At 36.7% G+C, this 12,521-nt stretch overlaps 1 long non-coding RNA gene across 1 annotated transcript in view; it reads right to left on the bottom strand.

The window, feature by feature from the left end:
* Positions 1-12,521, bottom strand: part of LOC123606506 — a 50,023-nt gene that overhangs the window by 9,479 nt on the left and 28,023 nt on the right. The window contains exon 7 of the long non-coding RNA XR_006716318.1: positions 4,530-4,716. This is a non-coding gene — a long non-coding RNA (uncharacterized LOC123606506). The remainder of the gene's footprint in view (positions 1-4,529; positions 4,717-12,521) is intronic.

Below are 12,521 nucleotides of genomic sequence, written 5' to 3' on the forward strand. Positions count from 1 at the left end.
TCTCATCCATAGGGAAGGTAAACTTTTCGTGACATTTGTATGACTGTTTTTGACATTTTCTTCCAAAGTTCTTGCTATTCCTTCAGGATATCTTTATCCATCCCTCCACAATGCATTAGTCTTCCATCACCTGTCACCAGGAATATTTTAGTGGTCTCCATTACCCCTTCCTATAAACCATAATGTACGGAAATTTCAGACTGGACATGGAGATGGTCTTACTTCACTGAGACTGGTGGTAGTTGCATAATCCTATCCCCATTTTCCCTCCTCCACCAAGTTTAGATGGAAGAAAAGGAATTAAAATAATTCAGTATTAAATGCAAAATTATTTTGAAATCTCTCTAAATATTGATTTCATCACATAACTATCCTGGCTCAAAAACTGTCAGTGGACCCCAAATGCCTATGGGATAAAATGGAAACATTGCAAATTCTCATCCAAGGTTGGTCATAGTATGCTTTTTAAATAGTTTTTCCAGTCTCAGCTCATATATCTCCTCAACTCAGTTTTTGCTCCAATGAGATTATTTCCTCATTTTTTCCAAATAAGCCATACTCAATTCTACCTGCACACTTTCCCTCACACTATATCATTGGTCTGGAATGCCTTGCATGTTGTAGGTAAATTCTCCCCACTATTTTATTCCTAGCTCAAGAATTACTTCTTTTATTGAGCTATCTAAAACCCTTCACAGCTTATATAGCATTTCCTTTCCTGTGTGACTCATGTTAGTAATTAGATGATGTTGAATATTTTATCGTACGTTGAGTGAAGAGTTGTCTCATTTCTTCCACTTTGATAATACCTAGATAAGTGGCACTTGGCATTAATACTTTTGATCTTCATTTTGCTTCCAACATTATTTATACTGAAGTAGCCAACAAATGGTTGCTCTTTAAATATATGAGCAAAGGGCGAAAACAAAACAAAAAGACCTAGTAATTTGCTTTCAGTGTAAGGTACATTACACATTCTTGGAGAAAAGTCTAAAGTCTCATTGGAAAGTTAAAGTGAACTAAAGTGATTTTAATCAATCGTTTTTAATAAAGTTAAAATTATTGTAAAATGGTATCATTTTTAGGGAGAGATAATTGCCTCCTCATAATGGGCTTTGAAGTAAAATAATTCTGAATTCAACTCTCTATTCTGCCACTGTCTAATGGACTCCTCTTGAGTAGGTTTCTAATTCTGCTTTACCCTTTCTTCATTCACAAAATGCAAATAATAATGTCCAATTATATTATTAATATCAGGATATTAAATGGAGACTAAATATTTAAAATATCTCTAGAGGTACAGCGTCTATTACACAGGAAATAAAAAATCCTATTTATCGAATGTGTTTGTATCTCCTTAAAATACATTAATTCATTAACCATAACTTGATGAGTTGAGTAGTATTATTACCTCAATTACAGATAAGGAAATAGATAATTAATTTTCCAAGATCATTTAGCTAAAAACAAAACAAAACAAAACAAAACAAAACAAAACAAACAACAACAACAGAACAAAACAAAAAAGCAGAAAATGTGGCGGCACCAGACAATTTATGTTGTGTATGTCCAGAGCCCACACTCTTGACTACTAGGCTACGCTGCCACCCAGATGCACAGAGAGTGTTCATCTCTATCCTTATTCATTGATTCACAATGCCAGTCAGATCTCATGTAAGATACATGCCCTCTTTGCAGAGCTAGTATAAGCTTGTTGGGATATTAATGGGAAATGATAATCCCCTATTTCTCATGAGATATGAATATAGGAGAGGAGAGATTTTAAAAATATCATATTACTACAGAAAGTCATCAAATATCTTTTCTGGAGATTTTCAATAATATTATTTGGAACGGTTAAGGAATTTCTGGAGGAAACTTACAACATTTCACAGTCTCCTTTGAGCCCTCTATTCATATAATTCGATTTCCTAGATCTATTGATGAATGATAAAGATGTTTCCCTTCATGTAGAAACAAATTAACTAGCATCCTAAGTTGGTAAGAGTTGGCATTTCTAAACTAGGTTTCTGTTTGTACTTATATTTTTTCAAAAATTAAAATTTTTTTATTACATGTAAATTTAAATGAGACCATACTTTTTTTATAGTTAATGAGGGAAATATAGTCCACAAAGTTTAAAACATCTAATTTTCAAAGCCTTTTTTGTGGCTTTAACACATTCTGCACATTTTAGTTAAAGTAATTAAATGAAATTCTTACAACATTAATAGCATAGATGTATTGAGAGACATAGAAGCAGGAGCAGGGAAGGAAACAAGAGGGAAGTGAGAGGATAGCAATGGAAGAGTTGCTGAGTAGGTTTGAGACACTGCAGAATATGGATATATCTCAGCCTCAGAATCCGTATCGGAACATGATGACAATTCTAAAGGCAGCTCCCAGACTCAGCCTTTTGGATGTGGGTGGTGTGAACATGTGGGAGTGTGTGAATGTTTTTTCCTGGCTGGACAGACACTTTCGCCCTGTTGCCAAAGCCATGTTGTGTGTATGAAAGATGAACTCCCTGTTCCTGGTGCTGTTACAGGCACCAGGAAGCAGTAGGAACACGCTGGAATCCAACTTTCTTTTGGAAAACCAGACCAATTGTTGAAAAGAGGCCTCAAAATATTGAGTTGATACTTGTGCGGAAAATCATTCTTATGAGATCTGCATACCAGTTATTTAAATATAAAGAAACTGAGGTAAGGAGATAGGACATTGTAAAAATACAACTGCAGTGGCCTTAAATCGTCATTTGGATCAAGCCTTGTGATTTTGTCATAGAGCCAATGATAAGAAAATCATGCAGGATAGTGGCCAATCAACTTCTTCAATGCAAAGAGAAATATCAGAATTTTCACTTGTGAGGTCATTCCTACATTTTATCACCTTTCAGTAATGACATTTTTCTTTACAAATACTGAGCATAGACACATATGGGTATGGGACATAAAAAAGAGGAAAGAAGTGAAAAAATATGTATTGCTTAAGTAGGTTGGAATCAGGCAGATATCCCTTAGTCTTTACAAAAATCCTCTCAATAGCCCTTGCATATGGTATTATGACCATTTTCCACAAAGGAAACTGAAGCCTAACTACTTACTTATAACTGATGGAGAGGGACTTGGTTGTTTGACCACAAATGTCACATGTAAGCTTTCCATGGAATCAGATACTCCTCAGATTGCACTGGCTTTGCCACAACTATAGAAAAGATGCTTTTTTCCTGTATATTTGGTGTAGTTTCTTCTCAAGATGTATGATTTAATAGACATACCTTACTCTCACGATGCATTATAATGAGTGCTTGAAAGTTTGGACTCCTGGAGTAAGTCTGGATTTAAAGACAAGCTGTCAACTACTATTGTGTAATCTTGGAAGTTTCTTTAACAATCTTGTGCTCAGAACAGTAAAAGGACACTTAGAACTAAGAAGACCTGAATAAAGTGTGGACTTCAGTTAAACATAATGTGTTGAGATTGGTTCCTTAATTATATTAATGTAAGATGTTAATTATAATGTTAATACCTCTGGGTGTGGGATATATAGGAACTCTCTGTACTATCTTTCCAATTTTTATGTAAAGTTAAAACTCTTCTAAAAGTTAAGTTTTGTTAAAAAATACTGTGCGTGTGGGGTGCCTGGGTGGCTCAGTTGGTTAAGCATCCGACTTTGGCTCAGGTCATGATCTCACAGTTTGTGGGTTCAAGCCCCGCGTCCGGCTCTGTGCTGACAGCTCAGAGCCCGGAGCCTACTTCTGATTCTGTGTCTCCCTCTTTCTCTGCCCCTCCCCTGCTCATGCTCTGTCCCTCTCTGTCTCAAAAATAAATAAAACATTAAAAAAAAAATACTGTGCTTGTGTCACCTGCCTAGTTCAGTTGGTAGAGCAAGTGGCTGTGGATCTTAGGGTTGCAAGTTTGAGTCCCATGTTGGGTGCAGAGATTACTTAAAAAATACTGTGCTTCGCCAGGCTTCCTGTGAGCACACAGCCCACTTCAGATCCTCTGTCCCTCTCTCTCTGCCCTCCCCCACTCACACTTGCTCTCTCTCAAAAATAAATAAACATTAAAAAAAAATACTGTGCTTTACCGTCCTCATGATTTTCTTAGGAAAATTTGATGAATTAATACATATACAGTACTTAGCTCCTGGTAAATATCAATATGTAAATAAATGTCAGCTATTGTGGGCATTCTTAGGAAAGGGAGAGGTTTGGGCAGAGAAGGAAACTTTTACTATTGGAAATCTACTCAAAGTATGCAAAGAACCAGTAATCACATTCAAGGCAGGGTTCCTGCCTTCCTGTGCACCAAGAATTTGTTTCACAAAGGTCTTATCAGGGATATGATTTCTAAAATCGGCAAGTATCCCTAGATTTTCTGAGATGAGTTTACTTGCCTGCTTTTTCTCCAACTTGTTCCCTGTTACAAGTTCAGGGTGAGACTAAAGAGAAAACACAAGAAGAGGAATTCAATGAAGCACTGAAGAGAAGCAGTTAATTCCACATTCAAGTTAAGGTTATTTACCTGAAGGTTTAGTGTGGCTCTGAATGTCTGAACTATGAGACTCACTGTTGGAAACTCAAGATCCTGCTGTCCCAGTTTGCCAGTCACTAGTGGCCAATCACCAAATTCCCTCATTCCTCAATACTTGGCTGTATTGCCTTCTGTTGCATTTTTTTTTTTTTTTTTTTTACATAGGATGAAAAATTCACTGTAGAGCCAAAGAAAGAAAGCATATGTGAAAAGATAGCACTTCCATTAGTAAATGAAAGTAGGTGTCAGATGAAAGGAATTCATGACCAGAGTGAGTATCTGTGACTCATCTTGAGAAAACTCACCACTTGGTTGACTTCCGGCACATTAAAAACTTGAGGCACAACATCCCCCTGTTCCCTTTTTAACATAGTGCTCGTTTTATTTTCTAGTGCAAAATTAAATCTCAAAAACAGGGAACACTTAACTTGAAAAGATTTTCCTATCACTGAAATTGTATCAGTGTTTCCCAATCTTGGATGTGTATGCAAACCTCCCAGGAGGCCTTGTTAAAAGACATTATAATTCAGTGATTCTCAGATGAATCTTAGAATCTGAGATCTGCATTTCTAATAAGCTTTTAGACCTTTGAACTGGATTTTGGTGAGTAAAGTTATGAATGGTTAAACTTAGGTGTCTGCACATGAAGTTTGAACTCAATTAGGGACCAGCAGTGTGTCTATCACCAGGATAATAAACTAGCGAAACTCAAAAGAACGTACGTGCCATCGCTTCTTTTTTGATAGAAATTATTGCTGAGCTCAATAATTCTGAACCATGGCAGTATCAGAGGAACATTCACAAATTGCCCCTGTATAATCTGCAGAAATTTTTATTTGGTTGGTCTGGTGCAGGCCTGAGAATTAGTATTTTTTGAAAGCTTGTCAGATGGCTCCATCATGCAATCGAGATTGAGAACCACTATGGAAGTGACATCACCCTAATTAATGTCTTTCCACTCAAACTTATTTGTTGGTTAGCTTTCCCACATCACCCAAGTGGTGCTAAATTCTGAAGCAAAACAAAGTAAGTAGCCACTAGCCTCTAGGATTCTTAAATAAAATGTTTAAAAATGCTGTGTATCTCTTATCCCTTTGTTACAGATTCACTATGCATATATGAAAGCTATGTAGATCATCAGAATTTTTGTTGAATATGCACGGGGTACTTGAACTATGTGGCTGATGGAAAATGGACTTTGGGCAGACATTTGTGTAGGCTTGACATATGTATCTGGTGTGTTTAAAACTCGTCCTATCAATAACCAACCAGTCTCGAAACAACACTGAGAATAACATGGGTAACAGAATCTCTCTGGCCTAATTAAAGGACATGGGTATCAAGCTAGTACTGACATATAACACATTAATGATACAGTGTTTAAATGGTACTATCACAGCTCTCAGCCTCCCACCTGCCTATCAGAAAGGAAGAGAAAAATTTAAAAGTGTTACAAATAGTAGGGCCAGACCTTGCTTTTCCTTGGGTCTGTGCAAGGGAAGAGAAGTGGTGTCCCGTAGTCAGCATAGGACTCTGAATACAATCAGGACAGACTGCTGACACATTTCTCCTTCACTCCACCCTTGGAACCAAGCCAGAAGCTAGGCTTCAAAGTATATCTAAGTGAAAGTTCATTTCAGTTTTATCAACAAACATGAGTGCGGCCAAGTAATTCTGAATTACCCTTATATAAACAATGTTTATCTGTTATTTCCCTTTGAAAATAACTATTGTGTTTTTTGAATAAGCCAATAAAATATTGTTTTTCTTTGTGATTCCTGACATGGTTTTTATACACAGTCCACCATTAAAACCTACTTTTGAAGGTTCCCAAGATTTGAAAAACATTTAGTGCTTTGCCCATGAATGAGAGTGCAAACACAAAAAGGCATACTCAGTATCAATGAATATTGAGGAGTATCATGATATTACCATGAAGCATTTCCCCCCTCTTCCTACTACTAAATTATTCCTACTTTAGAGGAAAATGAGGGTTAAGTGAGAAAATATGCACTGTATTCAATAAGTTGTAAAGCTTTCTTCTGTTAATGGTTAGCTGCCTGGAGCACAACAAACTCAAATTAGGTCTGTGCTATCCTACATGGAGTTTATGCATGACCCAGCGGTGGAGATTATAGTAGAGTGAAAAAAATATGTGTCTGTGCATTTAGGGTTAACCCAGGGCACTTCTGCAGTCGGCACCAAATTCACAGGCAGGGATACCCTTTCAGCTTCCTGTACTCTCAAACCCACTGTGATTCATTTTGCTTTTAATCATTGTAAACAGGCCCAAACGGTGGTGGCATTTACAGCTCCTTTTTGGCCTTTGCTTTTTACAGTTGGTGCTTCCTAAACTTGTTCTTAGGGAGCCTGAACACTTCTGCAGAAGTACTGGACCTGGATGGAGGAGGAACGAGCATGGTCTCAGACAGGTGCTTCCTCTTCCCATCTTTACTTCTACTTGCTTATAATGCCTTCTGTCCAATAAGACTTCTAGGAGGGAAAGCTTACTTCAGCTGAAATAAATGTGACCACCTCACGCTACGGGGGAATTTCAGGAGACGGAGCACTGCCTACAACTTGAACCTATCTCGTTCCCCAATCAACAAAGAAATAAATGATGACATGACCTCCTATTTTCCTATCAACTCCATTAATATTTCTTTGAAATGGTGTGTTGTTAAGTAGCAGCTTGTGTGTTAAATTTCATTTCCACACTGACTCAATGTGCTTTCAGATGTTTATTCCACCAAAAAGGGGTTTTCCTCCCTCTTATCTCATTGAAATGCTTAACCAATACAACTGCCCTTGCTAATTTGGTTAAAATATATTATATGAAATCTCATTGAATTGGAACATGCTAGTCAAGCCATCATTCTGGACATTCAACAGTTAAAAGTGTGCAGAAATCAAATCAAGAACAGAAATGGCCACATGGCTATGTTTTCAGGGGCTGTGCAAAGGGTCTCTAATATGTGCTCTGAAGTTGCCTTTAAACTGCTGTTAAGGTTTTAAAGATATTTGCTGATCTTTGCATAGCAGCTTTTGTATATTCTCTGGCAAGATAATTCCAAGTATAAAGAGAGAGGCACCACATAAACAAATCAAATTACAGTAACACTTCATTAAATGCAAGGATGTGAAAGGTCATCCAATAAATATGAAATCAACAGACTGATCTATTAAGCATGTGCCTTATTAAAGATATGAATCTCAAATACCACTACTTACATATAAAATTCAAAAACTGCTAATGCCATAAAAGATTTTTCAAAATAATTCAATTATTCAGTAAATTTGATTCAGACCAGTATACATATTTGGACTGATTTTATATTTGGATTGATAATCACAGGTTAAAAAGAATATGTTTTTAGTCAAGTTAATCTAAGTAGTTTTGGGGAAAAATATGATTCATTTCTCTTCCATTAAAAGCAATGATGAGAGAATAATTTTTATTTCTCTGCATTTTTTTCTTCTTCTTAAATAAGCTCATCACTCTAGAAAGCACTAAGTGAGGAACAGATGAATTATAACAAATATTCCATAGAATAAACTATGTATTTCATAAGGGTATCATAAATAGATTTCTTCTGTGTTCCTAAGGTCACCAAACAAATGACAGAAATTTTGAAGCCCCTATTCCTCTTGGCTAAAGTTTGTTTTAAAACATAAATTGATTATACTCACCTTGAAATTGATAGGTGCAGGCTCATCAATGTATATGTAAGAGGATATCTATTCTACCATATTTTTAAGGGTGGGGATTTGGAGGCAATGTGGGACTCCATCCTGGCAGAATGGAAGGGTAAAACATGGATGATACATAAGCTAGAGAACAGTGGGGCAGTTTGAGGTATGGGTTAGATTACACAACATAAATTGACTTTAAAGACACAGAGGTCAATGAAAAGTATAGAAAAGAATGTGATCTATAACATAGTACTATGTATGTAAACTAAGCATATGTGCACCTTAAAAAAATAATACATATTTTGCAAGGGTAAGTATATATAAACCAATAAAAATACATTGACTGAAAAGTAAGATTATTTCAATCCTGTGCAATCACAGGCCACTAAATACATACATACATACATACATACATACATAAAAGTATGATGTTAGCTCTCCACCATATGTTGTTTAAGAAATACAAAGAGGGCGCCTATGTGGCTCAGTGGGTTAAGACTGTGATTTTTATCTTGGCTCAGGTCATGATCTCATAGTCCCTGAGTCGGAGCCCCACCTCACTACATCGGCTCTGCACTGACAGTATGGAGACTGCTTGGGATTCTTTCTCTCTCCCCCTTTCTCTGGCCCTCCCACCATCTCTCTCTCTCAAAATAAATAAACAAACTTTAAAAAAAAAAAAAGGAATACAAAGAAAAGAAACAGAAAACTTGCACTGAGTAAGGCTCTGTGTCTTTTGAAGGAGCACACTTTTTTTGGAGTGTACAAAGTTAATCCTTTAACAGCAAAACCTGTAGGAATATGAATGAGAACAAATCCTTGTCCCAGATTTAATTCTTCATAGGAAGATTAGTACCATTAATACCAAATGGTAGAGGGAAAGTGTTTAAAATGCAGATTCCTGGGGGTGCCTGAGTGGCTCAGTCAGTTAAGTGGCCCACTGTGACTCAGGTCATGATCTCGCAATTCCTGAGTTCCAGCCCTGCAGGTCAGGCTCTGTGCTGACAGCTCAGAACCTAGAGCCTGCTTTGCATTCTGTGACTCCTTTTCTCTCTTCCCCTCCCTCACTATGCATGCACGCATGCAGGCTCTCTCTCTTTCTCTCTCTCAAAAGTAAACATTAAAAATAATAATAAGGGGCGCCTGGGTGGCGCAGTCGGTTAAGCGTCCGACTTCAGCCAGGTCATGATCTCGCGGTCCGTGAGTTCGAGCCCCGCGTCGGGCTCTGGGCTGATGGCTCGGAGCCTGGAGCCTGTTTCCGATTCTGTGTCTCCCTCTCTCTCTGCCCCTCCCCCGTTCATGCTCTGTCTCTCTCTGTCCCAAAAATAAATAAACGTTGAAAAAAATAAATAAAAAAAATTAAAAAAAAAAATAATAATAATAAAATAAAATGCAGATTCCTGGACTCTACTCCAGATCTAGTGAATTTGAATCTCTGAGTCTAGAACTTTTGATTTTTAACAAGTCGTCACCCCCATATCGGCTTAGTGATTCCTATCCTTATGAAAGTTTAAGAACTACTTGTATAAGGAAACAACATTAAAGTATAATCATTCTATGCATGTTCCTATTCATTAAAAAAACATTTAAGATGTTCTGTTGGTAAGCTATTTTATATTTTTCCTACAGATGAAGTTCACACTTCATCTTTTTTCTCATTTATTGTTCTAAGACATTGGATTCACAATTAAATTTAAAATAGAGGAAACAAACCTATTAGCATATTTTAAATGTATGGGTTTTTGTTGTTTGAAAAACAAGTCCAACCATCAGGAAAAAACTTAAAACGTTATTACAATTATGTCCCTCAATCATAGCAAAAAGAATTATTACATTAGCAAATATTCCTTTACTTATACAATGAAAAAAAAATCCTCCGTCAATGCTTCTGAAAAAAAAAAAAAAAAAAAGAAAGAAAAAGGAACGAACAGTCCACTCACTGACAAAGCAGAAAGAAGCCAGTGGGGATAAAATGTTAAGGTCTGGCACTGAAGTTATATTTATCACATATGTATATCTCTTTTACTAAGACAGAATACTAGGATTTGGACAAGAATAACTCTGTTCTGAAATGTAAGTTCTGAAGCCAAGGCTCATTGTCTTGAGCAAATGAGAGGGGTCCTTTCCCCCCCGTTATTCCTACATCTTTAAAACCTGAAAATTTATATTTATGCTGAGGGAAAAAAGGATAGGAAAAATAATACTTTTTCTAACCACATTCAGTTGAAGTGGGCAGCATATCCAGGCATATAGTGATCAAGTTATTATGGTCCACAGGGCTGTTATCTTCCTCATTGATTCAACTTTGCAAATTGTGGAATTCTGGCCAGTATTTGAGACTTGTAGCATTTTTCCTTATTCTCTCTCTCCAAAAGCTTAAAGAAAACTACTCGTGCTAGTGACACACATACATTGACTACACTTATGATCCACGTGCAAATACGTGTGTGCTTGCACACTCATGTGCATACACACACACACACACACACACACACACACACAGAAACAGGCTATCTATCCTTCTGAGAATAATCTGGTCCTTTGGTACATTACAGAGAATACTAAGGGCCAAACCTTTTAGGGCTGGAAAATAACTAATGTTCTTGCCAGTGAGTTAAAGCTGGAGTATCCCCTTTGTCATAGCCAAATTTATGACATGGATCAAAAACTATAAAAAGCTATGTTGCATCCTGCCATTAAGGAGAATTAATATTTTCAGTGGTATGTTAACCAACGTTTTTCCAGTGTCTCTTGTTAAAAGCAGATTGTTGACTTTTCATCATGGTGTGCCAAACATTTTCATTGAAACCCTAACAAGACTTTCATCTTAGAACCATTATTTCTTAATGGACTTGGATAAGGGCAACGTAAAAGAATGGCTTTGCTTTGCAGCACTGTGGCATGCAGCAAGGGCTCGTCATTAGCGCGTTGGGCCTTGCTGAATCATTACACATGTAGACATTTAAGGCATTTCCAGTGTGACTTGATGTTTTCCTTGAAGCACACTTCATGTTTTATCTTATGCTAAAGCAACATAGATTTTTCCTCCCACTTTCATGTATCTTTATTATGATTCTTTCTACTTGACTATCCAGTAAAACTATAATAAATGAGATCATTCCTGCACACATGCACATACACACACAGTTTTGTTTGCTTTGTATTTTTTATTGAGGATATCTATCTGCAGGATTTTCTTCTATGCTTAGGGAATCAATGCATCTTTTAAAAAACCCTAAGCCCCAGTAATTTTGCAATAAACTACATGACATCAGTTGTTTAGAATGTCCAAATACATATGTGTATATATATATATATATATATATATATATACACACACACACACATATAGGTGTATATATATACACACGTGTGTGTGTGTATATATATATATACATATATATATATATATATTCTTGTATATCATTGTGTTAATGTGAATGAGTGACAACTGTACTATAAGAAAGAAAGCCTGGAGGCTAGATGACAAAAGGTGCCATGAAAATAGAATGTGTCCTTTGCGTGGACACTTCCATTTGACAGAGTTTTGAAATATGTAACATACAAAAGGTATGATGCAGCTAGTAGGCTGATGCTGACAGACCCTGATTTGCCAATAATCTCAAATAGATATTTAGAAGCAATGACAATTACACACAGAGAAGGAAAATTTGGCTTTTGGCTTGGGTTCTCACTCGAAAGTGTTGGCCTATATCTCTATCGAGTGTTTTATGATGTGGTTGATCAAATTGTAAGGTATGACTGTAAACCACACTACTGACTCTGAAACCAGCAAGCTGAGAGTCACCTGAAGTTAGCTATCAATGTCAGATAAACTTTTGGAATCCAAGAATGCATGGGAGAAGACTATTTATCCAGCAAATAATATTTAATTCTAGAACCTAGATTTTATGGAGTTTATAGAGTTTAATATGCCTCCCAAGAAGTTTTATGATTTGGAAAACTGCACTCATTAAAGACATATTACAAAATCCTTTATTTGGAATGTAAGTATACCCATTCAGTTTTCATTCCTAGGAAACAAAAATAGTTCTACTTCCTCTAAACATATTATTTCAGCTCAGGTGTTTTTGACTGCCAGTAACATTTCCAAAACCAAAGTGGATTAAAGAAGGAAAGCTATCAACATAACTCACATAAGAAATCCAGAGGTAGCCCATCCCAAGTGGGAAACTGAGTAGTTCAAGTTTGCTGGGCCAAGGCCAGCACCTATGCCATCAGCTTTCCCTCATAGGTACACGACTGTGGCAGCTCCAAACATCACTCCCT

This window comes from Leopardus geoffroyi, chromosome A2 (assembly GCF_018350155.1).
Source record: "Leopardus geoffroyi isolate Oge1 chromosome A2, O.geoffroyi_Oge1_pat1.0, whole genome shotgun sequence".
Classification (NCBI taxonomy): domain Eukaryota; kingdom Metazoa; phylum Chordata; class Mammalia; order Carnivora; family Felidae; genus Leopardus; species Leopardus geoffroyi.